Here is a 27,341-nt window from a genome sequence, read left to right on the forward strand (position 1 = left end):
TTTGATAATCTTCATTTTCATGAGCAGCAAGTGGAGACTCACTCATTCAACAAATGCTTATTGACTGTCTACTGCGTAATAAACTTTTCTGATTCAGTGAAAAAAAAAGAAAAGAAATATGTGTGTGTGAACAAATACTTGTGGGTTTCCATGGGCTGTGTTGACTTGCCGAACCTATGGGACTGGAGATGGGCTTCCCGTGGCTGAGCCTGTCCGTGGGAGGAAGGCTGTGAGGGGTGTGTGTTTGCGTGTGTGTGTGTGCGTGCACATGCATATGTATGTCTGTGAGGGGTGTGTGTCTGTGAGGGGTGTGTATATCTGTAAGGTGCATATGCCTGTGAGTTGTGTGTGTGTCTGAGAGGCACACACATGCCTCTGTGAGGGGAGCGAGTGTGTATGTGTGTGGAGGAGCTTTCAGCCTGGTCACTGACCCCCTGCACACCATGGCGCAGGCAGTTGTATGGGCTCAGGGCTGGCCTAGGTCTTGGTACCGATGCTTGGGGAGCGGAGGGGTGCAGGTGTGTGTCTGTGTGCCCCAGTGGTGAGCGTCGTGTCTCCCTGGAAGACCCCCGCTGATACACATTCCCCACCCCCACCACACACCGGGTCCCTGGGACTAACTCCATCAGGGATGCCCACATTCAGTCACATCCCCCCGGGTGCTGGGGTCACTGTGCCAGCTTTGGAGCAGAGGCCACTGTCTGCAGGAGGAGATACCATCTGGGGGAGGTGACCGTCCCAAGCGGGTTTTCATGTGCTTCTCAGGAAAAGTCAAGGGCTCTTGTGAAAATTAGAAAGATGGCCCGACTTTGAGTCGTGCCTGCTGCATGCCAGGCATTGTGCCAATGGCCTTCTGATTCTCCCAGCCCTGTGGGGTGGGTGCTGTTGGACAGATGAGGAAATGGAGGCACTGGGGGAAGAAGCAACTTGTCCAAAGTCACACAACTGGGATGGGGACTGGATCCAGCACCACACCAATGCCTCACCCCTCCTGCTCTTGCCACCATCTGAGGGCTTCACCCAGGTGAGACAGCTCCCTTCCCCCCTTCCCCAGACACCCCCCACCTTGTGCAGGGGAGGGATGGAGAGTGCATGAGGGAGCTGCCTGCTTTCAAAGAGTCGCATGTCGGTTTATCACCCAAGCTTTACTGACAACCACCCCTGTGCTACAGTTGTGTCCTCCAAAGATGTGCTCAAGTCCAAACCCCTCGTACCTGTGAATATTATTTTATTTGAAAATAGGGTCTTTGCAGATTGGTCGAGATAAGATAAGGTCACACTTGATCGGGGGGTGCCCTTAATCCAATGACTGGTGTCCTTATAAGAAGATGGAAACGCAGCCTCAGATGCAGAGACACACAGAGAGAACATCCCGTGGCAGTGGGAGCAGAGCCTGGAGTGATGCCTCCGCAGTCAAGGAACACGGAGGGCGGCTGGCCGTTCTGAGAAGCTGGGAGAGCAGCGTGGAACAGAAGCTCCCTCTGAACTTCCACACAGAACCAAGCTCACCTCAACCTTGATCTCAGACCTCTGGTCTCCTCAACTGTGACAGAATCAGTTCCCGTTGTTCTAAGCCACCAACTCCATGGTAACATGACAGCCTTAGGAAACGAGTCTGTCCTCCCCTCCCAGCATGAGAGGACACATGTACACACACACACACACACATACACACACACACACACACAGAGTAACTTAAACACACAATTACTGAGGCTCACACTTCAGGTCACACAAGCCCGTGTTGGGTGTCTTCTGGGTACGGTGCTCGAAGCTACCTCACGCCCGCCGGGCACACGCATCCCTGCCCGTCACTGGATGGAATTCCCTTCTCCGGGCCCACCAGGAACTCACAGCAGAAGCCTCGCTGGGGACAGAAACCACACTCCTCCTGGGGCTTCCTCCCGGGTGTCCCCTTGGTTCACTTCCCAGCCTTCAGTCTCCTGGTTTCCCTTCCTTCCTGCCTTCCTTCCTGCCTGCCTGCCGCCCTCCCTTCCTCCCTCCGCCCCTTTCTCTTCCCCTTTGAGTAAACACAGCCCCATTGCAAGGCCCTGCGTGTTCTGAGAGCTGCACATTACCACCTGTTGCTATGGAGAAGCCTCTTTATCACAAACACTGGGTAAACAGCTGCTGCTGGGAGCCCCTTTCTGCTGGCCAGGGGTTTATTTGGAGAAAGTCAATAAGGAAAAATAAACATTCCCAGCCCTGTGTATATACAGCCTTGGGACGAGTGCTCCACAGAGGCTCGGGGCCTGCCAGCTCCCCAGAGGGTCCGGCAGGCTGCGCCCCGCCCCTGCATCTGATCCCAGAATCCTCCGTTCTGAGGCAGGGTGGGGGGCCAGACAGCCCAGGACCTCCCTTCAGACTCACCCACCCTGTCCTAGGCCAGGCCCAGCCGAAGGGTCACGGCTTGGACCCCTCAGCAAGGGTGTGATGAAAGAAATCCTTTCAGGGATGCTCCCCCAGGACACCAGAATTCCTGGGAAGAACCAGGCTCAATTTGGCTAGATTAGGTTTCTCTCTTAAAAAAAAAAAAAAAAAAAAACAATTTCTTTAGCTGCATCAGACCTTAGTTGTGGCATGTGGGGTCTAGATCCCGGATCAAGGATAGAACTGGGGTCCCCTACACTGGGAGCATGGAGTCTTAACCACTGGACCACAGGAAACATTCCTAGGCTTCTCTCTTGTTTGGCATCTTAGTTTCAGTCAAATTCAATGTTACATGTTTAATACTATAACCATCCATTCATTCAGCATGTACTTATCTGACAGTTATGATGTGTCAAGAGATTGTGCTGGACTCTGCTCGCTCCCGCCTTCAAGGTGCTTACAGTCCAGTGGGGAAGACAAAGCATCAGTCACCATCATGATGCACTCCGCTAAATATTTGTAGGTGTGTGGCATGCAACACAGGAGAAATATAGGTGTTGTGGGAGTGTGTAAAGGCGCTCATCTCTCTTACATGTTTTAACTCAGTTCATCCTCAGAAGAATCCTGTGAGGGGATAATATTTTTATTCTCATTTTACAAATGGGGAAGTTACTTTACCTAAAGTCAATTAGCTTCTAAGTGGGAAACTCAGGATTTAAACCCAAGACAGCCAGAGGCAAAAGTCCCAGGCTCTAAATCACTGTGTAATTCTGTCAGGCTCGCAGTAGAAAAGCTACAATCCCTACCCTCAAGAAATTCACAAGGAAAGTTTTCTTGAAATATGTCCGTGTCATTGTGGACAGGCAATGACCCGCGTGGTCAATGAGGAGCACCAGACATTCATTCAGAGAACATCAGTGTGACACAGAGGGCTCGGGGCCAGAGGAAGCCATTGGGTTGAGCTTTGCAAGCTGAACAGAATTTAGATAGAAGCCAGATGGCAAGGGAGGGATCTCCCAGGGGCGGAGCTGAGGACAGTCTGGCTAGGGTTGGGGACCAGGAAGACATGCTTTGGAGAGGCGGGAGGAGGCCTGCCACCTTGCTTTTCACTCCAGACCCCTATGCATCTCTTAGAAACTCACCCCCATCCACACCACCCTGCTTTGGGCCAGGACCTCATCCTCTCCCTCGTGCAAATCTAAGCAGCTTCCTTCCTGGTCTTCTTGCCTCCAGTCTTGCTCAGCTGTAATCCACTCTCCACTAGCCCCCAGGATCTTACAGAAACACAAATCTTTTTTTTTTTTTTTTTTGTCCTGCTGGGTCTTTGTTGCAGCACATGGTCTTCTCTAGTTGTGGTGCCTGGGCTGCAGAGTCTGTGGGGTCAGCAGTTATGGCCCCAAGGCTTAGTCACCCCGCAGCATATGGGATCTTAGTTCCTCAAACAGGGCTGGAACCCGAGTTCTCTGCACTGGAAGGCAGATTCTTAACTGCCGGACCACCAGGGAAGTCCCCAGAAACCCAAAACTACTCATGTTGCAACTCTCCTGCTTGCCGTCTCCAGATAGACAGAGGCCACACCAGCTTTGCTGTCATCTCTTCCTCTTTTCCATAAGCACTCGTGCTTGTGCACCAAACATGGAGAAACACTCATGTTTGCAAATGCGTGGGTCCCTCCTGTGCATTTATGCTTTGCCCTCATTCTTCCTCCTGCTTGGAAATCCTTTCTGAAGAGTCACCTTCATCCGCAGACTCTCAATGAGCACCTCTATGTGCCTGGTGGTGCACTCCTGAGCCTTGGGAACAAAACAGTGAAAACAGCAATCCTTGTCCTCATGGAATGTGTATCTCAGTGAAGGATCTGCACTACAACAAAACAAAGAAGGACAATATGTACAAGAGTGGGTGCTGCTGAGTGCTGGGGGGGGAAATACAGTGGGGAAGGGATGGGTCAGAGCTAGAGGCCATTGTGATGATTCTGAGTGAGATGAGGAACTAGTTCTCAGGTTTTAGGGAGATCCCTCTGGCTGCTGTGTTGAGAAAGGGCTGAAGAGTGGGTGGGGTGGAGGGGGGTGGAGCAGGATTGTCTCTCCCTCACAAGGCTGGCAGGGGCTCTGTCCAAGGTATCCTCCCCCTCCTGCCCCAGCTGCCTAGGGGATTCCTGAGGATAACCTGGGATGAGAAGACACCCCCTGCAATCCTCACCCATCACCACAGGTCCTGCCAAGGTGCTCTGGTTTATGGGCACCTCCCTGCAGGTCTCCAGGCCTGACATTGCCCTGGCATTACCTGATTCTCTCCAGGCTGCCTGCCCATCTCCCCCGCCTCCACCCAAGGCTCTGGGGAGGGCCCAAGCCCTGCAGAGCAGTGATCCATGTATCAGGAGCAGAAGAATTAACATTCCCAAGCTGTAATTATATCTTCCATGGGTGACACCTAAGGAAGCATCTTTTTATAAAAGCAGGTAAATTGAAGGCTTATGGGATTGTGGGGAATGGGTATATTTTTAGCATGCTCCCCTCACCGCCCCTGATTGCCAGAACCCTGATAATTGCTCAGTGTGGGGTTAAGGGATTCTTGCGAAGGGGGTCTGGGAGGCACTGAGAACCTAGTTAAGCCAAGTGAGAGTCTAGGAAAGAAGCCTGGAGAAACTCCTCCTGATGAGGGAAATATGGGATGAGTCATTCATGAATGGGTCGGGTGTAACCCTTATATGGTACGTAGTAAGTGCCAGATGGTGTTCTAAGTGCTTTCTGTTAATCTTCACAATAATCATACGAAGTACGTACTGCTATTACCCCCATTTTGCAGATGAGAAAACCAAGGCATTGGAGGTTCAAGTGTGATTTTGAGTCAGACATTGGAGATGCATATACATGTCTATACACATATCAAAGTATGCTGACTTCCGTGGTGAATGAATGAATTCCTTCTGTATTCCTCTGATGTTTACATCAGAATTCTGTATTCCTCAGATGTTTACAAAGAAACCTAAAGCTCAGCCAATCAGAAAGCTCAGAAGTTAGGAAGCCCCTACCCTTTGGGGTGGGGCCTCTGAACACACTTCCTGTTCCTAAGAGCTGGAGGTCCCCATTCAGTGTAAAGTCAGTCATTTTGGTTAGTGGGTGGCCCCTGTATGTCCTTAAGCACAGAACACTGGAGCTTGAGATAAGATGTTTAAGGAGCTAAGAGCTGGGTCTCTCAGGCTTACAGGATCTTCTGCCCATTTAGGGAACTGGTTGGATTAGTAGATCTGCTGACATTGGAGAAAATGTAGAGAGAGAGAAGGAGGGACTAGGGTCTCCCTATGTGTTGTCCAGTGGCTGCTGTTGTCTAGGGACACCCCTTCTCCAGCAAGGACATCAGCCTAGAAGAAGGCACAGGAGAGAGAGAGGGGCAGGGGGAAATGTGATTTTTTAATGCAAGCCTTGGTAATCAGCTATTTGTGATGGAATTTTATCTGTCCTGGTCTCTGAGGGACGTGAAGCGGGAGTGAGGGAAGAGGGGTCAGAAATTAGTATGCAGAAATATCTGATCAGCCAAAGTAATTTTCTTTAATAATCGTATTCATACTGCCTGCTCTCTGCTCACTAGAAGAATTAAGTATTTAATAGTAATATATTTCATCTGGCAGTGGTTCCGTTTCGTTAGGAACCGTGATGCCTCGTTGGTGTATGTGGGTGGGTGGAGGTCTGGTGCAGGGACAGGTAGGAGGTGTCAAAGCAGAAAGAAATAGATAAGCGAGGAAGGGAGTCGGTATGGGTGGGCAGGAATAGAAGAGGGGAAGCTGTGTGCCAGGGTGAGCCCAACAATCCTCGGAGACGCCATTCAGGTGCTGTCACCATCTGAGCTGGGCTGTCCAGCTCTGTCCTCTGGCCGCAGTTAACACGTCCCAGAGGCACCCTAGTTCTGACCCAGTTCCTTAAGCTTTATCCCTAACCATCAAAGATGGGTCCTCCTTTCTGACCTCTGATCTGTCCCTAACCCCCAGTATGGAGACTTTCCCAAAGACTGATAGATGAGCTGCATGGCAAGTCTCGCTGGGGGTAGCATGACACAGTGAATCCCAGATTATGCGCTGACACCCATGTCTAAGCTTCTGGACAGATTCCTGGGGCTGCCTCCATGTATTTCCCAGGTTTATGCCATTCCTGTCTCTTGCCTGAGCAGGGCTGGTGCAGAGGAGAGAAGCATCCTATATGCTGGCTAGCATAGCTGACAGCTGTCTCTCTGCCCTAGGGCTGCAGGAGCAGTGTGCTTTAGCTATTACATGATTTTAATAGTTAAAAAGCAGGCCCAGCGCGTGCCAGGGATGTAATTGATGACACCTAGGGCTTGGGAACTCGTTCTCCACTGGAGGCACTTGGAGAAGCTTTTGGCCTCTTTTGCCAGGCTCTCTGAGCCCAGCTGCCCCAGAGGAAAACATCAGTGAGCAAGGGGCAACTACATTTGCCCGATGAGATGGAGACAGAGACACAGAGGGCCAGGCTACAGAGAGCAGAGTTCAGCTTCTCACTGTTCTTGTAAGAGCAAGCTCCACAAACTGATGTGCAGTGATGCTAGCTGGCATTTCCAGGCACCCGACAGGCTGGAATTAAACACCTGTCCATTAAACTGACAGCCCCGGGAAGGAAAGAGAAGCGGAGAAAAGGGAGGTAGTGGGGGAGGGCTAGCTGGTAATCCAAGCCCAGACTGGCTCCTTCCCTGCAGGAGGTAACGTACCTGCTGGAGAGAGAGGTCAAGGTGGGAGCAAGCCACATCTTGGTCCCCACTCTCCAGTTTCTGAGGCAGAGTGCGGGCAGACTCACAGCAAACCAGTATTCAGATGTGGACATTGGGGATGGGGAAAGGAGCATGAGATGTCCCCAAAAGACTGAGCCAAGAAACTGGGAGATTTATCTGCATTTACTGAAAGCTCCAGCTCATGCTGTAACAGCCTCCCTAGCCTCTTCTACACAGATGTTCTTTGTCTGCTCTGAGCCATTTCGGCATGTACCAGGCGCTGGGCAATTCATGCTGGGCTGCCCCGAGACACCTCTTGGGCTGTTGCTGAGCATCTGAGTGGATCTAGCCTGGCTCCCCAGGGTTCCCCGATGGCTCAGACGGTAAAGAACACCTGCAGTGCAGGAGACAGAGGTTTGATCCCTGAGTAGGGAAGATCCCCTGGAGAAGCGCATGGCAACCCACTCCAGCATTCTTGCCTGGGAAATCCCATGGACAGAGAGGAGCCTGGTGGCCTACAGTCTGTGGGGTCACAAAGAGTCAGACAGGACAGGTTGACTAACATATACCCACACATCCTGCCTCCCCAACTCAAGTGTAAGCTCCTAGAGAGAAGGAAGCTCTTCTACTTCATAGATGCCCCCATACACGTGCTCGAGCCTGTACACAGTGGGTGGGGCTGAGGTGGAATGGGTTCATGGGGTGGAATGGGAATGGGATGATTGATGGGTGCACAGCTGGATGGACATAATGCTGAGAGTTGTGTGGTATATACTGGTGTGCCTGTGCTGGTGGTTAGCATTTCCAAACCAGTTAGTAAATCATCTCTGCCCCAGCCCAATTCCCCACCAGTCTAGCCGTTGCCCTGGAATTTACTGGACTTCCCCAAGATTCAACAGCTAAACATTAGCACCCAGCCCAGTAGGGGGCCTCAGGACCCTGCTCCATTGCTATGATCAGTGTCCATCCCACTGGGCTTATTATTTTAACCCACACCCTTGGGTGGGTAGATGAACAGAGGCCAAGACTGAAGAGATTAGATGGTTTTAGGGAAGGCGGAATGGGAAGGAAATAGGGTGGGACAGAAACAGCAAATAGCTTGTCAGGTGGCCAGGTTTTAATTCTCACACCAGCCACCACCTTGGGCTCTTCACGTGAGTTCTCTGAGCCTCAGCTTGCTCACCTCTTGAGTGGGGATGACGTCTGCCTTCCCTTCCTTGGAGTATGTGTGCGCCCAGTTGGAAGCTCCCCCTTGGGCCTCTGCTCACTATTCTTTGCCATGTGCTTCCCCCTTTCTCTAATAGCTGATGAGCTCCTTGAAAACAGGAGGTCAACGTCTCTATATTCCAGCATGTGCTTGGTAAATGTTTCTTGAGTGGATGGATGGATGAGTAATGGAGAAATGAATGCAAGAAGCTGCAGGCTCTGAAGAGTATAATGGGAAGGGGGTTACAAATGGGGGAAACTATTAGGAAATGGATAAGGAAGTAGGGGGAAGGAGGCCTCGGGATGGTGCTGCCAGATATCAGAAGAGATCTCACACCTTTGGCCCACCTTGCCATATGCCACCCCCCAGCTCAGGACCACACAATGCATCACTTAACTAACAATTATTAAGTCCTTACTATTTCTTTCTTTTTTCTTTTTTTTGGCTGCACCACATGGCATGTGGGATCTTAGTTCCCTGTCTAGGGATCAAACCTGCATCCCCTGCATTGGAAGCTCAGGGTCTTAACCACTGGACTACCAGAAAAGTTCGGCATTTAATTCTTTCCCATCTGGAGTAATTCCCGATTTGCCAGTGTGAGTCTGGACTGACCATGATGGCAGTCTCCCAGGACATCCATCACCCTCGACTGTCTGGGCTGATACAGCTAATCTGTCTGGGCAGGCCACTATCCTCTCCATCAGGAATTCCAGCAAGATCGAAGCTGCCACAAGTTGGGCAGGGGGGCGTGGTGAGCAGCAGCTGGCTGGACTGAAGTGTGTTCCTGGCTGCCCCCCTGCCAGAAACCATATGTATGTGAGCATGGATGTTAGAGTCCTGGGTTCAGCTTCCCGATCTGTCATTTATCACAAGTTACTTAACCCCTCTGAATCTCACTCACCTGCCCTGCCCCACTTTAAAGGACTGTCTTGAGGATTTAAGGTGAGGAGGGGTGTGAAAGCTCCCTATAACTAAAACGATACGCAAATGCTCAGGAGCCATGCCGCAGTGACTGGTATCATTGTGACGGTCATCACCGGTTTGGGTGCAGCTGAGAAAGCAGGAAGGAGCGACGGCCGGATCTTATTAAGGCTCTGCCGTGCAGCAGGGTGATAATGTGCAGACTTCTAGGGGAGAAGAATTCTTTGCCATCTGTTTGTGTTAGAGCAGAGCCTTTAGCTGCTGCTCCAGCCCACACCGGCCCCTCTGAACCCACCCTGAACCCCTTTAGGACTCGGCATCGGCACTGCTCATCCTAACAGCAAGCTGTCCCTGTCTCCACTGCTTTCAGCCTCCTCTGACTGGTCTCATCTCATCACCCGGACGGAGTGTAAATCTTCCCTGGCCAGGATGGCTGTTAGTCTATCTTTATAGCATTTATCACTTGGGGGGTGGGGGAAGAAGGTAGGTGGAAAGGAAGGAGGGGAATGCCAGTGTGGGGGGTAGGAAGAAGAGGGAGAGCAATCCTGGCTTTGGATCAAATCCTGGCTCCCCCCCACTCTCACTAATTTGAGTGGCCATCATCAAGCAGCTCAGCCTCCCAGTGCCTCAGTTTCCCCATCTGCTCATGGACCTTCCAGCTCCTTCTGCAAAGAGTCAGAGAACCAGAGACTCTGAGACCTCCTTCCTTGCCCACCAGGTCCTCCGCCAGCCCCATCTCTGCAGGGAATCAGCCCCCTCATGTTCACTTTCCGGACCCCTGGTCCCCCACTGTCTTTCCTCCCCTGTGCCCCCCACCCATCTCCTCACAGGGGCACCCCGGCTACAAGCCCATGTTTGTGAGCTCACCGGGAACCACGGGACACGGGCCTTTCTCTCTGCCGTAATGAAACCCTTTAATCATATTCAAATAGGTTACTGTTCAGGGGGAAAATAGAAATATGGATTTGATAGCAATAAATTTCCCTGGCTGGCTAAGCCCAGTTCTTAATTGTCCTGTCCCAGGGCTCGCACATTTCATTGTTCGTTAGGTGCTTAAGTCCCCACTCTCATTTTGTGGCGGTGACATTACCGTTGATGGCTCTAATACTCTCATAATTTGAAAGGGGATTTGCATGATAGAACGCAGAGTATTAAAAGAAAAAGAAAAAAGGGAGAGAGAAAAATGGGAGGGGGCAAGATGGGAGGAGGAGCTCAGAAGGGAAGAGGGATGGCAAGGGGGAGGGGGCGGGTGAGGAACTCAATCCAGTTTTCACTTTAAAAAAGTCACTTTCTTCAAAGTCAAATCATTGTTTTCATTAAAGTAAAAAGGGGAAAAAAAAAAGGAAGAAGGAAAAAAAGCCGAGGCTGCACATTGGGCTGACTGGGCACTGGTATTCCTTATTGTTCCTAATGGTTATTAATTATTATTCTCCGGCTGTGCAGGGTTCTGTGGACGTGATGTCCCCAATGTCCTTGGAGTGGGTTGGGGGGGTGTCAGGGGAGGGACTGACTCCGAATGGGGGGATGTGCTCCTGGGCCACTGGAAGATGCCCATGCCCACCTTGCTGCCGATGCCAGGAGGAGCCAGGTTTGGGGAGGTGGAGGGCAGAGGGGACACTTTCCTAGAAAGAAAGCCTCTGTCCGAGGAATCTAAGTTTCCTGGGTCACGGCCAAGTCTTCTTGAGTTTCCTAGAAGTTTCTTCTTTCTAAAAGCCAGGGACTTGGACACCACCAGTCTTGCTGGACATGAAAAAATTTTGGTCATTGGTAGGGTCTTCCAAGTCTCTTTTACAAACTGGATTCTGCACACACACACTCACCTCGCCCCCGCCTTTCCTGTTTGCCCCAGTCCAGAACTGAGGCCTTGCACATGTTTGACTGGATTCCCAAAAAGAAGCTCTCCTAACTCCATCATTAGGGTCCGAGAATGCTAGGGCCAAGCTACCCTTTCCTCTCACTGGGGAGTCTCAGGTTCCCAAGACACCATCACACACATCCCAAACACCACCACCCCACCCCCTGCCGCAACAGACACATACGCTTAGCATCTTTCTACCTAGGAGGACATAAGTTCTAGAAATCACTGCAGCCCTGGGTTTCTGAGGTTTGAGGGATGGCTAATTCAGCTTTTGTTGAGGCGATGGATCTGTGTCTCAAGCAGGGCCAGCCCAGGGGATTCTTGACTCTCCTCAGATGTGGAGAGAGAGTGGAGTTTGGGCTCCTTGGACAGATGGGGTGAAAGTGCCAGGAGGGGCATTGCAGGGAGTCGGTGTGGCAGCGGTGGGTGCTGGTCTGAGGAGCTGAGGAGTACGGCCAGGAGTCTATATGGCCAGGAGTCTAGGCTCATGAGTTTAGGTAATGGGCCCCCCACCCTCCGTGCAAACCCCACTCACCCCTCCATTTTTGTCACTTTCTAATCATCACCCTCACTGACCTGAGCCCCTAGTATGGCCCCTCAGGGGACAGAGCTGGACCCCCCAGAGAGCTCAGCACCCCCAGACACTGCCAGCCTGGGAGCTGATCATACCTGCATTTCCCTGGTTCCTGCCTGGCTCAGCCTCACCCCCTCCATTTCCCGGGGACTCTCTTCTGGATTAGAATTTTAAATCGAATAAATTCTAGGATTGGAATAAAAGTCGTCTGCAGAGAACTTATTCACCCTCCTGCTTCTTCCTCTTTTTGGCCTGCTGTTGGAATTCAGGGTGCCAGGAAGGCACACCCCCAGGGCCGCCTCTGTCCCCTTGCCCCACAGGGCGCACCCCCATCCCCCCACCCCGGCCCTGCCCTATCTGCTAGTCCACACGGCCACCCCACCCCCATTCCCTTCCCTTCACTGGGAGTTCAGGACCACCATCGGGGCTGGCAGACACCCAGTTTCTGAGGGCTAGGTCTAGGATCGGCTTCCTCAGACGAGTGGCCATCACTCAGCCCTCTGCAACTACAGAAATCTAGATGATCTTCCATTTAACGGGGCTGAAGTTGCAGGGAGAGGGAGGAAGGGGTAAAGAAACAAGGGGAGGTGATGGGGAAGAAATCTAGATCACCACAGGACGAATTTCAGGTCTATGCCAGACAGGAAAACCATAAGTGTCAATACATTCTTTATTGGCTTTTGTCCGCTTTTTTTTTTTAATATTTATTTATTTGACTGAGCTGGATCTACATTGCAGCACATAGGATCATAGATCTGATCTGCTGGATCTACATTGCAGCACATAGGATCATAGATCTGATCTTTCTTGCAGCATGCGAGATCTTTAGTTGCAGCATGTGGGATCTAGTTTCTTGACCAGGGATAGAACTCTGGCCCCCTGAGTTGGGACTGCAGAGTCTTAGCCACTGGACCACTAGGGACGTCCTCCCCTTATTGTTTCCTTTTGTGAGGATCCAAGTGGAGGATGAACCAGGGACAGGAGGGTCCTCATCTCTCCCTCCACACAAGCAAGGCAGGGCCTGGCCTTTCCCACCCCTTCCCCTTACCCACCCCCACCCCACCCCGGGGGGAGGGAACACCACAGACCCAGACTCTGCTCCCCAGCCTGACTCCTGGACTCGTACATTCCAGACATGAAGGGCCCACAGTCTGAGCTGCAGGGTAACAAACTTGGTGCCCCACTCCCCGCATCTCACCCTGAGCCCCCCAAGGAGAAGCTGTCTCCAGGCAAAGGGAAAAAAAAGCCAGAGAGACAAAGTGATTCTTAAATATTTTCCTTCTCTGCAGTCACTCAGGGAGGAGGGGGTGAGGGGCGAGGGAGGCTGGAAGGGGGGACAAAGGGGGTTTAATAGGCTCCGGTGACAGCACAGTGTCCACATTGGGAAAAGATTAATGACGAAAATTAATCGCCTGACCTTTCTTTCCAGGAGCTGGAGGTGAGGCGGGCCATTAAAGCCTCTTATGTTGTAATTAACGTTGGAGGGGAGAAGAGAGCTGCCTTCAGAATGGATGTGATCATTTAATTAGGCTCAGGCGTAGGTGCCACAACAGGTCCGGAGAAGTCATAATTTAACTATGGCTTTAAATTACACAGGCCGAGTGGGGATGGCGGGTTTTGACGGCAGGAGAGCCTGGCGCGCGGGAACTCAGGAAAACAATGACATAAACACCCCGAGTGAGGGAGAGAGACGGTGACAGACAGACAGACAGACAGACAGAAAGACAAAGCAGTAGGTGCTGACAGCGGGGGGCTGGTGGGGTTGTGGGGATGGAGTGGGGAGAGCCCTGCTAACGGGGCAAAACTGGGAGTCGGGTGAGGCAGAGAAACGTGGGGTCGCCGAGAGCTGGAGTGGCCTGGGGAGGGGGTGTGTGTGTTCACATGCGGTTCTGGGGCGAGTGCCTCTGAGCACCCTCACCTCTGACCGCATTCCACGAATACATCCCGATCTTGGAGAATTTTGCAAAAACGCTTTCAAAATGCAGAGTGGGCCAAGTATTTCACTTCGCCCAGGCCCTCGCGGGGCGCCCCTCTCCCCGCAGTCTCGCCACCAACGCTCGGGCGAGAGGAGATACCCCCTTACTAACCTGGAGATTCTGGGGTATCCGAGCGCCACGCACCGCCCGCGCGTCCGGGAAGACGAGCAGGGCCGGGCCCCGCGTGCTCGGGCCGATGTCGAGGCGCCGGGCGCGGGGCCGCGGGGTCTAGAGCCCGGCAGGACGGCGTGAGCGAGCGGGGTCGGCCCTGGGCCGGCGAAGTTCAAGGCCGGGGCACAGCGCCGCGCGGTGGGGGACGCAGCCGCGGTCGCCGGGGCGCCGGGGCCAGCTAGTTGCTCAACCAGTGGGATTAGTCACTCGGACCGGGGGAGCCCGACCGTCGGAAAACCGCGAACAGGCGCTTCTGCGCAGGGGGAGGGGACAGAAGGGCCTGGAGGGCGGAGAAGGGGGGACTGGCGATGCGGCCCAGGCCAGCGTGGACCCGAGAGTCAGGGCCCTCCGGGCTTTTGCGGAGCGCCTGGATACGGCTGCCGCCGGCTTCGTTCTGGACGGTGGGAGGGGTGGGAGCTGCTTCCTTTGGGATCCAAGAAAGGCCCCGGGCGTGGCCCTGGGACGCGGAGTCACCGCTCTGTCTTCAGATGCCGGTGACTGTTGGGGCTTCCTGGGCCCTGGGGGACCGTGGTGACCTCACTGTCCCCTCCTGCTCTAGAAGGGATGGAGTCGCAGACGTGAGGCAGGGTAGGACTTCCCTTACGCTCCAAAGGGCTCCCGGGTCCTCCAGGCATTGGGCTGGAAGCCAAACCACCAACTTTATTTCTTTCTCTTTTCTCTTTTTTTTTTTTTTTTTTAAGTTTTTATTGAAGTTTAGTTGCTTTATAACGTTGTGTTTGTTTCTGCTGTGCTCCAAAGTGAATCGGGTCTTCGTATGCATATAGCCCCTCTTCTTTATATTTCCTTCACATTTGGGTTGCCGCAGCACTGAATAGAGCTCCCTGTGCATTATAGTAGGACCTCCGTCAGTTATCTCTTTTACACATAGTAGTGTATATATACCCCTGGTGGTTCAGACGGTAAATCGGAGACCTGGGTTCAATCCCTGGGTTGGGAAGATCCCCTGGAGAAGGAAATGGCAACCCACTCCAGTACTCTTGCCTGGAAAATTCCATGGACTGAGGAGCTACAGTCCATGGGGTCGCAAAGAGTGGGACAGGACTGAGCAACTTCACTTTCACTTTTCCGTCAGTTATCTGTTTTACACATAGTAGTGTATTTATAAGCCACCAACTTTTAAGACCTGGCCTGAATTGCACTGCTCCCTCCCGCTACCATCTAGGTTGGAAGAAGAGACAGGAAGGATGAGAAGGAAGACGGAGACACCTCACAACTTCCCACTCATTCACTAGCCGCCACCCCAGATCATCAAGCCATGGGACCCTGCCTCCCGCCCCATACCCCCACGGCAAAGTACAAAAGGCACCAAATGGTCAACTCTAGGACACAGGTTCAGTCCCTGGGTTGGGAAGATCCCCTGGAGGAGGGCAGGTCAACCCACTCCAGTACTCATGCGTGAAGAATCCCATGGACAGAGAAGCTTGGTGGGCTACTGTCCAAAGGATGGCAGAGTCAGACTCAACTGAAGCGACTTAACACATCACAGGACACTTTTGGGCTTCCCAGGTGGTGTTAGTGGTAAAGAACCAGGCTCCAATGAGGGAGACATAAGAGATGTGGGTTTGATCCCTCAGTTGGGAAGCTCCCCTGGAGGAGGGCATGGCAACCCACTCCAGTAGTCTTGCCTGGAGAATCCCATGGACGGAGGAGCCTGGCAGGCTGCAATCTATAGGGTCGCAGAGAGTCAGACACGACTGAATGACTTAGCACACATGCAGGACACTTTTACACCACAGAGCAAGGCAGAGTTTCCATTTTGATTAGACATCCACAAATTCTCCAAATTAGTGACCCTCTCAATTGGAGCTTTGTCCCTGCCTACTTGCTTAATTGATGGATGGAATGATTGATAGTCTAATGGGTATCTTTGAGCTCCCTTGCAGCTCCGACCTCTGTTTTGAGAATGTTCATTCTGCCCTGGGGGTGAAGGGGGAGCTGTGGCCTGAGCTGGGAGTGGGCCCAGGCCGAGGGGCAGGGGTTCCAGATGGAGGACGGGGCTCCTCTCCTCAGACCAGGGCTCCAGCTGGCCCAGGAGGCATGGGGTCATGTCTTGACGGTGCCCTGGGCTGCCGTTGCTGTGTGACTGATCTAAGGGCTCCACGGCCCAAATCCAGTCGCCCCGTCGTATCTGACTCTTTTGCAACCCCATGGACTGTAGCCCACCAGGCTCCTCTGTCCATGGGATTTCCCAGGCAAGAATACTGGAGTGGGTTACCATTTCCTTTGACCCTAATCAGAGTCAGATGGGGAGGGAGGTGGAGGTTGCCTGGCACCTGGAAGACCAGATGGGGAGTGCAGAAAGAAGGTGGGAAATGAGGCTAGCAGAGGGGAGTAGGGGTTTGTGAACAGACAGGAGGGGAGGAGGAAAGCCCAGGCCCTGAAGGCTTCCTTTAGCCCCTTCATTGAGACAGACAGGGAGAGTGCCTGCCCCCACCCTCTACATGGGCAACATCCCTCACAAACCCCAGCTCATAGGAGACCTCTTGTGGTACCTCCACATCAGGTGATCCCTTCCTCCTTCTACAAGACTGTGGGCCTCTGGGCATCTCTCTCCTGCACCTCTTGTTCTGATTAGAATAAAATCCGAAGGGGTGAGGACGTATAAGACCCGCTGTGCCTCGGCCCTCTTTCTCCCCTTAAGTCTCGTCTTCCTGGTCCCCCCTCATTCTCCTCCAGCCACACCTCCCAGCTTTCTGTCTCTCCTCCAACTAGAATTTAAGCTCTTTGAGGCCCAGACCAGGCTGTCGGGTTCACTCGTCTTCTGCAGAGCCTTAGAATGGTGCCTGGCCTGTGGTAACCACTGAGTAATCTACGTTGGTTGATTAAATCAACCTCACAGTTCTGTTTCTGCAAGCCTCCCCCAGCCCTGGCACACACAGAAGGCCTCTCCCTTTATGGACCCTAATGTCTGGCTTTAGCTCTTCCTACGGTTTTTTTTATGTTTCTTTCTTTGTGAAGCCTGGAATTGAGTGTTTCTGGGAGGATGTTGTACAGGGGTCCCAAATTACCCCCTGCCAAAAGAAAATCCTCCACTTAGGGCATCTGACCCAAACAGCCAAGAAGCGCTGGGGCTCCCCTGGCCAGCAAAGTGCCCCCAACCCACCCCATCCAAGGCCCCAGCAGGGCATCCCTGGATGCAGGAGAAGCAACTGGGATATTCCAATAAAATTAAAATAAATTGAAAAGAAAAGCAGCTGGGGGAAACAGCGTTTGGACATGGACAGCAGGCTTCTCCCCTTTGATGAGCTGATGTGCTGAACGGAAGCACAGGGGCCCTGCCTGGAGGAATTTAGTTGGGGAGAGTCTGGGGCTGGGGGAAGGGAGGATGGGTCTGCCTCTCCGTGAGAACAGCCCAGGCCCTGGCCTGTTTGTTTTTCTGTCTGACTGTTTGTTGGATGGGGGGTGGGGGGGGGGGTGGGGAGATAAGGACATGGAAACAACCTTAAAATAACCTCCACAATTCCCTCAGCGCCCATGGGGACCGGGCACAGGGGTCTAGCTTGGGGCCTGCAGCGTGGCTGAGAAGGGAGGGTTCTGGGCCATTCTGGCCTATGTGTCTGTCTGTCTGCACGCGTGTACTGCACTCTTGCCCCGTCCCCGGCCCCAGGCTTGCTCCCTGAGGGCTCTGGGTGAGTTGGAGTTGACTTCAGCCCTCTGAACTGACACTAGCAGGAATAAATAATCCCATGACTTGAATTAGGAGTCAGGGCTCCAAGGAGGCCTAGCAGCTGCATAAATCCTGAAGATGTGGGGCTCAGGTGGGCCCCGCAGAGCACTCAGGTCAGTCCCTGGGAGTTACGGCGCCTTAATTCAACTCTTGCCCCCTCCTCCTCCTTTATTTCTGCCCAGTGGTATCCCACAGAGAATGTCTGCTCCGTGCCCTAGGAGGCTTGCAGAATAGGCTGGAAGCCCAGTGATGCCAAGACTCTCTCTTGGGCCCCGCATCTCCAACGAATCTCTCTTGGACTCCCATTCAGGACTCCCTTCTCCACTTTTTCCACCCTACAGAGCATTCACAGCCAAGCCCTGGAAGCCAGACTATTCCACCTAAGATTACACCCACATCTAGGGATCCACAGGGAGGTTCAAGATAATCTACCCTTCCACCTGGGCCTCTCTTTGCCCCAGGGTCTTAGATAACAGTGCAGAATGTTTGTCTTGAAACCTACGCCCTGTGATTACCCTTCTCTAGGCCTGGACTGGGGCTCCCACTCTGCCACACTGGGAGCTTGACCTTGAGCAAACAGATTGATCTCAAAGGGTTAGGTCTGAGTTTTAAAAGAGGGGCTTTTTCACCTAGAAATTTTGTCATTAGGTGGGTGTTTGAGGATGGGGGATATTTCTGGAGAGGGACTTTCTAATGGATGGTCCCTGGTCTTGGAAGACCCCTTCAAATAGCAGACGTTTGCAAGTTAACTTTGCCAGTTAACATTGCCCTTAACTTTCCAAAGGATGGGCTCTCTGCTATCATCACCCCAAACCCAAAATAGCTGGCATTGGAGAGTTTTTAAATATTTCTAAAGTTAGGGAGACTGGGTCCCAAATTGCAGAACATAAAATCATTTTCCAATCAGACTTGAAAAGGGCATGTCATTCATCCCTTCAGACATTAAACATTTGTTGAGCAACACCTGCAACGCACTAGGCACCCACACCAAGATCAAAACCAAGATAAGTAAGACGATCTAGATTCCAGCTGTGTGGTTGATGGCTTTACCGTCTAGGAATAGGAAGTCAGTACAGACATTCAGTGAGACAGACACAGGAAAAAGAATGGGAGAGGGACAGGGAAGGAACAAGAGCAGAATTAGGCTATGGCCCTTCTCTTCCCCTTGACCCTAAGGGGTACTTTTCTCTCTTGCTGGGTGGCTGATGTTCATTGCCTTTTTCTCCAACTTAACTATAGCTGCTAGATTGAGCCTGAAGCTAGACTTGCAAATCACAGTTTCTGGGAAGTGGAGTGTTTTGCAGCAGGTTACACCGGCTATTGTTGATTCATTCAACAGGTATTTCCCAAGCACAGCTTAACAAAAGACTCCTGAACCACAGATGAAGGAAAGATTTAGCCAATGGCAATGCTGGTCAGAGTATGCTCAGTATCCCACAAAGGGGAGGGCTGCAGGAGCTCAAAAGAGGGCGGTTGTGCTGACGTGGGCTGGGGCTGGGCAGTAAAGGAAAGCTTCTGGAAGGAAGTGGTACTGTTCTTGTCTTTTGGGGATTGCCATGGCTGGCACAGACTGGTATAGACTAGTATAATGAAGGGAGAAAAACTTCGGCCCTCAGGAAAGAAGAAGGATTGAGATGGAAAATAAAACTTTGAGTTAGGCAAGTGGGAGCGAGAGGGAGTGCTAAGTCTCATGGGCTGTTGGAAGGACTGGTTTGACTGGACCTGAGTTGCTGGAAATGGGACTGGAGAGGTAAGTGAAGGGAGACCCGCTTGGAGATGACCTTGAAGCTATGTTAGTCAGCCAGCACCACAGTAATGCTGGCCAGCAAATCACATGAACATGAACACTCATGGTTTACAACAACAAGTCTTTGTTTCGCTCACAGACTGTGGGTGGGGCTCCAGACGGCTCTATGTTCTCCTTGGACAAGCAGGAGCTCAGGAGACCAAGCCTAACCTCACATCCCTGTGCCCTGGCCGCATCCACGGCCAGGTCATTGGCCAACGCAAGTCATGTGACCAAGCCACCCAGACTGCGGTGGGAAAGTAGAGTCATGTGACAGGGGATGTGGCCACAGGATCCCTTTGCTGTGAGTGGAGGATGGAGACAATGATCCAACCTCAGCTGCTATGCAATAGCCATCGAAAGTGCCTAAGCAGCGGACTGGTATGGGTGACACCCTATGGCTGCCAGATTCCTCAGTTTCTGAAGCTCTTTTCCAGACACTACCCCACTTTTTCATCTTCCCAACAACCCTCTGAAGGAGGAGTTATCCCATTTTACAAATGACAGAGAAAGATTTAGAGAAGCAATGTGGCTCAACTAGATGACACAGCTGGCAAGACATGGAACTGAGATTTAAACTGGGATCTTTGGGCTCCAAGCCTGCGCCTCCCTGACCTCTTCACCACCGTTTCCCCAACAGCTGATTTAGAAGGATGCATCTGCTGGCTGTGTGCAGGCTGGGGAGAGGCTGCAGATGGCTGACAGCTGAGAGATGAAACAGCCGTCCCCGCCCTGTGAGGAGCCCAAGCTAGGCTGGGGGGCAGAAGAGGGGAGATGGTGATCTAAGTGTTTTTTGGTTTATTTTTGCATTTCCTTCTTTTACTGAGGTATAATTTTCATAGAGTGGTAAACACATAGATCTTAAGTGTACAGTTAATGAGTTTTGTCAAATGTAAATGTGCTATCAGCACCCCGGATCAAGGTAGGAAACATTTCCATAATCCCAGAAAGTTTCCCTTGTGCCCTTTCTAGCCAATCCTCCTTCCCCCGAACAACCTTTTTTTTTTTTTGGATCCCTTATCACCCTAGATTAGTTTTGTCCATCTCTGTACTTTATAAAGATGGAATCCTGGGCTACATGCTCTTCGTGTCTGGCTTTCTTCACTCAGTGTAGTGTCTTGAAGATTCATCTATGTGGTTGCATGTAGCAGCAGTTCGTTTATATTTTTATTATAATGCCTATTCCATGGGATGAATTTCACCATGGGATGAAATTTACCACAATTTAATCCACTTTCTTGTTGATGGATATTTGGGGTTCTTTCTTTTTCTTCAGTGTTTTTGGTTTGTTTGTTTTTGGGGGGCCTGTTTCTCGTTGGTGGATGTTTGGGCAGTTACTGTCAGTGCTGGGATGAACATTCTAGTGCAAGTCTTTGTGAAGAAAGATTCTCACTTTTCTGGGTATATCCCTAGAGCAGAATTGCTAGGCCAGAGGTTAGGTGTATAAATAACTTTGATCGAAATTAACAAACAATTTTCTGAAGTGGTTTTTACCATCTTGCACACCATCTGCAAGATGGGAGAGTTGCAGATGCTCCCCCTCCTTGTCGCCATTTGGCAGAATCCATCTTTTTCATTTTAGCTATCTAGTGAGTGTGAGGAGGTGTCTCATTGTGGGACGGTCCATTTTCAAGTCCAGTTCTCTCCCTTGCTCTCTTCTCAATCTCGGGCATCTGCACCCCTAGACTGCCCTGTGTTGTTGTTTAGTCGCTGTGACCCCATGAACTGCAACACGCCAGGCTTCCCTTTCCTTCACTATCTCCTGGAGTTTGCTCTAATTCATTAAGCACCGAGTCGATGATGCCATCCAACCATTTCATCCTCTGCCTCCCACTTCTCCTTTTGCCTTCAATCTGTGTCTCCAGCCATATCTCCAAGGCTCCAGTTCCCAGCTTACACCCCACCATGGTTGCTGCTTCTGCTGAATGACTCCCATCTGCAGGGTCTAAAACACCACTTCTTTCTTTTGTCTCTGTTGACTAGTGGCATCCATCCATTTGTTTCACTGATGCCTCTTTGGCTTCTCAGCTCTTCCTTCACCTGTGTAACCATTTCTTTTCTTTTTATTGAAGTATAGTTGAGTTGCAACTTTATATTAATTTCAGGTGTACAACGTAGGCTGTGTAACCATCTCTTGCCTCTGGGATCTTGTATTTGCTGTTCCTTCCATTTAGAATGCTCTCACTCTCCTCCCCGCAGATATCTGCTCGGCTCTGCCAGTGTTTGCTCAGATGGCTCCATCTCAATAATGCCTCCCTCCCATCTCCATCCAACTTAAAATTAACCTCGCAGCATCCTACCCCTCTGTCTTGCTTTTTCATATGTATTTCTCTATATTGTCATCTTCCTTCATACTCTCCTTTATGTGTTTTACTTATTTCTATTCTAATTGCCTTTCTCCCTCCTTCAGAATACAAGGTCCACGAGGGCATGATTTGCTGTCTGTTTTGTCTCCAGCTGTAGGTCTACTGACCAGTGAACAGAGTTGGCAACCAAGCCTTTGTGGAGTAAATAAATGTGGGCAGAGAAAGCAGAAAGTCCCCAAATTCTGAAAGAGAATCCCAGAGTCAGAACTCTACAAGGCATCTTTTCTTTTTCCTTTTTAAATTTTATTTATTTGTTTCTTTATTTTTGGCTGCACTGGGTCTTTGTTGCTGCCTGCGGGCTTCTCTCTAGCTGTGGCCAGCAGGGGCTACTCTCAAGTTGCAGGGCTCGGGCTTCTCAAAGCAGTGGCTTCTCTTGCAGAGCACAGGCTCGGGGGCTCGGGGGCTTCAGTAGTTGCAGCACACAGGCGCAGTAGTTGTGGTACACGGGCTGCTCAGCACGTGGAATTTTCCCAGATCAGGGATGGAACCCGCGTCTCCTGCATTGGCAGGCAGATTCTTTACCACTGAGCCACCAGGGAAGCTCCACAGGGCATCTTTAAATCTTGCCATGAGAGTCCAGTGGGCGGCAGTCCCAGCTGAAAGGTGGGAGTGTGCTTCATCTCTCTCCCTGGTGTTCCTCCTGTGCCAGGGCACTTCTCAGAAAGAGGTGAGCCAGGCACAATTCAGGACCACACGTGCTGAGAGCTCTGCCTTGGGCCCTACACGGGGACCCAGAGGGCTGCTTCTGAATTTGGCTGTGAAAGGACACGTTTGGACACAAAAGCCTTTCTTGGTTAAAATAGATCTTTCATCTGGGAGTGGATGAGGTAGGTCCGAGGTCAAGATGATGCTAGCCCATGTTTTAAAAATGAATCTTAAAAAAAAAGAAAATTGAACCTTGACCCATTACCTCAGAGTGTACACAGAAATCAACTCCAGATGGGCTAGAGATACAACCGTGAAAGACAAGACAGTAAAGATTCTAGAAGAAAACATAGAATATCTTCGCGACCTTAGGGTAGGCAAAAAGTTCTTTCTTAAAAATGTTTGTTTGGCTGCACCGGGTCTTAGCTGTAGTGTCAGGCTTAGCTGCTGCACAGAATGTGGGATTCTCGTTCCTCGAGCAGGGTTCGAACCCGTGTTCCCTGCATTGTGGGATTCTAGTTCCTTGAGCAGAGTTCGAACCCGTGTCCCCTGCATCGCAAGGTGGATTCTCAAACACTGGACCACCAGGGAAGTCCCCACAGAGTTCTTAAAGAAAGGACACAAAGCTATTTGTAAAATATATATCCACCAAATGCCTTATATCGAGAAGATAAATGTCTCCTATAGATCAATAAGGAAAAAAAAAAGAAAAGAAAAATGGACCAAGGGCTTGATATTCATTCCACAGAAAGATGATATCCAAATAGCCAATAAACATAAGAAACAGGATTCAGTTTCATGAATCAGAGAAATACAAAACTAAAACCACAATGCAACACCGCCATACATTCAGCAAAGTGGTTAAAATAAAAAGACAGAGAATATCAAGTGTTGACGAGGATGTGGCAGCATCAGAATTCAGTTGCATTGCTGTTGGGAATATAAATTGGTTCATCGGTCACTGAGAACCGTGGCGTTATCTAATAAAACTGAAGGCATGCACGGTCTGTGACCCAGAAATTCTACTTGTCGACAAATGTTCATGGCAACCTTATATGTGCAGTAGGAAAAAATTTGGAAAAACTCAACAGCAGAATGCAGCAATAAATGGAGATAATACTGAAGCAATGGAATACTACAAAAGAATGAGAAAGAACATGCTATTGATATATAACAGAACAACAAAGTATATACAACGGCAGTATGCAACACTGAAAATGAATCTTGTCAACAGAATATCCAGCGAAAGGGAGAAGATGCAAAATGCCTACATATTGAATGATTGCATGTATAGAAAATTCTAAAGCAGGCAAAACAAATCTACGGTATTAGAAGCTAATAGAGAAGAGTGGTGACTTTTGGGGGGCAGTGAGGGGCAGTAACTGGCAAGGGGCACCAGGCAATATTCCAAGGTGCTAGTCAATGTTCTGTTCTTCCTCTGAGTGCCGGTTACTCGGTTGTATTGGTTTTGCAAAATTTCTTCAAGCTGTACATTTATGACTTATGCACTGCTCTATGTATATTGTACATCAATAAGAGGATTATTTTACAGAAGAGTTAGACGGGAATACTGGAGCCAAGAAGGCAAGTAACCCAGAGGGGGAGGCTGACACAGGGTAGAATGGTAGGGAGGATTTCTGGACTTGCCTCTCTTATAAAATCTGGTTCTTTCTCCTCGGGTATTGCAGCTATTCTTGGGTTCTGGGGATGAGATGTACGTAATGGAAATACAAAGAGGCACATGGTCACGGAGCAGCCCTGCTGTTACCAGAAAGCATGTCACATCTCTGAACCTCAGGAAAACATAAAGAGGACACTACCCTGGTACGTGGCAAGGAGTGCTACAACAGCACAGGTGAATGAACCCTGCAGTCCTCTGTGCCAGCTGGTGAGGGCTGCACCAGCGGGAGCAACCGGGGAGTCCCTTTTACTCCACAGGGCAGAAAATAGAGACACACGATTATAACCTGGAGGTGGGATGTGCCCCAGTGAGCTGGGACACGGCGTCATCCGACAGCCATCCACTCTTCCCCATCAGCCCAGCACACCTCCCAGGGCCCGAAGATCTCACTGTCCCTGAAGAGGCTCCTGTTTAAAAGATAATTTTTTTTTTTTTAATTTATGTATGTATATATTTTTGGCTGTGCTGGGTCTTCACTGCTGTACACGGGCATTCTCTGGTTACAGTGAGAGGGGGCTTCTCTCGTGGAGCACAGGCTCCAGGCACATAGGCTTCAATAGCTGTAGCGCATGGGAATCGTTGTCCCACAGCATGAGGCATCTTCTGGGACCAGGGATCGAATCCATGTCCTCTGCATTGGCAGGCAGATTCTTAACCACTGGACCACCAGGAAAGTCTTAGACTTATTTTTCAATAAGCGAGGTCCCTGAAAGGAAACCAGCTGCTTCTTCGTTGCCTCGTCCAAGAGTGGAGGTGCTGGCAGTGGGGGAGCCACAAATGCAGAGCAGCAGGGAGGCCTGGAAGACGTCGCAGTGGATGCAATCTGTTCCCACCACATTCGCACCCTCGGCGCTGTGTCCGACACTTTTGTGCCCCTCACCACCAGCATGGCCCTGTCTGCAAAACCCCGCTGCCCTTCAGCCTGTCCACCATCACCTCCGCCAGGGAGACCAAACACTCATTTCCTCCCAGACTCAATCCCCCCACTTCTGGAATCCCCCCACCCCGTTCTCAATTCCTGCACTGACGGCCATCAGAGCTCTTCTCACTGGTCTCCACGGTGGGGTCCACCTCCAGTCAGAGAGCTTCTTGGGAGCAGGTTCTGTGTCTGATTCACTTTTGTGTCTTTGACGCTCAGCAAATAGGAAATGAACAATAGATGTTTTCTGAAGAAGGGGAAGGGGACCATCTCATAACTAAGATCAAGGGATCTGCTAAACTCATTCCCATGATGATGATAAGCCAGTGAATTTCAGGTATAGTTTAAAAAAAAAAAAGGATAAATACCTTAACCCAAAATACTGATCGTGGCATTGATCACAAACTGATAAGGGAAAATATATTTTAGCTGGGATCCCTCACAGTGACAGTCAGATGTCATTGTGTGAGGAGTTATCTGCAGGAGAGCAGTTGGCACATCTGTCATCATACCATCACCACCAACACTGGTCGTGACCGGCCAGGTGTGTTGTCCTGTTAATCCTCCCTGAGCCTGTGAGGTGGCTGCTATTGTCATCCCTGTCTTACAGATAAGGAAGCTGAAGCACAAAAAGGTGTAGCAACTTGTCCAGAGACACAGAACAGCTAAACAGCAGAACAGGGATCTGAACTGGGGCTGGCTGACTCCCAAGTCCATGTGCAAATCCCCCAGCTAGCTCCAAGCGTTCCTATGACCCCGCCCAAACACCCTCTGCAGGGTGATTTAGGAGGTCAGGGTCCCAGACTGCTGAGTGTCTTAGAGTTTAAGGTGAATGTCCTAAATGAAGGCTAAAACATATATGAAGACTGAGCGATGAGAGAGGGCAAACAACAGCCCTGGGTGTCTGTGCTTACATCTGCGTGCTTGTGCGTATGTGCATGTGCATGCACACACATACATGGGTTTGTGTGTGGATGCCAGAGCCGAGGGGAGAGGTTGGCCAATTAGGAGAAGGTAATCGATGTGGAGCCTCCTCACATGATCAGTGCACAGTAAATATTTGCAGAATTGAATTGAAATGCTAAAGAGAGGGCTCTCCAAATGTGCGGTGTTATTATTACTACTATCTCCAAATTGCAGGCTTTTGGAAAAGAGAGGCAGGTGGAGAGTTGGTTCGTTGGCCTCCAGGCTACACTGGGCTGACTACCCCATCATCACCACCACCACATGGACTCTCTCTGGCTGGTTGGCCTCCAGAGCTGGCTGGAGAGGGAGTTCTTGCAACCTGTGAGGATGGGGGGACGAGGTAACTAACAAGGCTAACTAATGAGGGCAATTAACAAGGAAAGAGCCCTCCTGTGGTCTGGCCCTGTGCTCAGGGCCTGTTCTCCATTCCTCTTTCCCAGCAGTCCATGAGGTGGGGCACTGTTCATCTCGCTAGCATCCTCAAGTTGCAGAGGGGGAAAGTGAGGCTCAGACGGGTTGGCCCAGAGAATGTGCTCATGGGTGGGTACTGGGAACAGCTGGAGGCCTGGGGCAGTCCTTTCTCCACATCCAGAGACCGAGTCCTCCTACACAGCACTAGCAGCTAATGGGTTAACAGGTGGTCAAGGCCCTGCGGTGGGCTGGCTAGTATGGGGCCACAGGCCCTCGATCCGGTCAGCCTGGAGCCAGGCACTTCATCCCCCAGGACCTTGGTGTTCTCACTGGCGAAGATGGACTGAAGAGTTACCACCCAGAGGGTCGTCGTCATGAGAGGCTCCATGTGAAGCACCCAGGGCACTCTGAGCACTCAGGGACCTCAGCTATTTCTCTAAATGTGCTTGAGTTTTCACTTGAACCTAATATTCACTCCTCACTCAAAGCCATGACGTTAGACACAGAGAACAGGTGCTCTAAGTTCAGGAGTGATCCAGTGCAACCCCCTCTGGGGACGGGCAAGAAAAGTGAGGCCCCAAGAACAGCACCACGGTCCCAGGGCTCCTAAGTGGCAGGGCAGGGATTCAAACACAGATTTTTCTGCTCCCAAGTGGGGCCTCTCCACCTGCCAGGACTGCCTCAGGGCTGGCCTGAGGGTGCAGAGGGCCCAGGACAAGTGTGGGCGGAGGGGGGACTGGGAGGTTGGGGCCCCCGCCCCAGCCTCCAGAGGAGGGAGGCGGGAGATTCCGAAGCACGGCTGCCACATACCTGGGAAGGAGGCCAGAGAGGGGCGAGGACGAGGGGCTAAGAGCTGGCCCAGCGGAGGGTGGGAGACCGAGTGTCTCTCATCAAGGCCCCGAGCCCCTCAACCCTCCTCTTCTCATGAGGGAAAGCCCTGTCTTCTCCCCACTTAGTCCCCTCAAGAATGTGGGAGCCACTGACCACGCCCGGAGAGAGGGGGAGAGAGCCCCGTGCCGCCCCTCACCCTCTGCCCTGCCGCTGGGCCTGCCCCCTGCCCACCGCTTGCTAAGATCTGTGCCC

This window comes from Muntiacus reevesi, chromosome 20, assembly GCF_963930625.1.
Source record: "Muntiacus reevesi chromosome 20, mMunRee1.1, whole genome shotgun sequence".
NCBI classification, from domain to species: domain Eukaryota; kingdom Metazoa; phylum Chordata; class Mammalia; order Artiodactyla; family Cervidae; genus Muntiacus; species Muntiacus reevesi.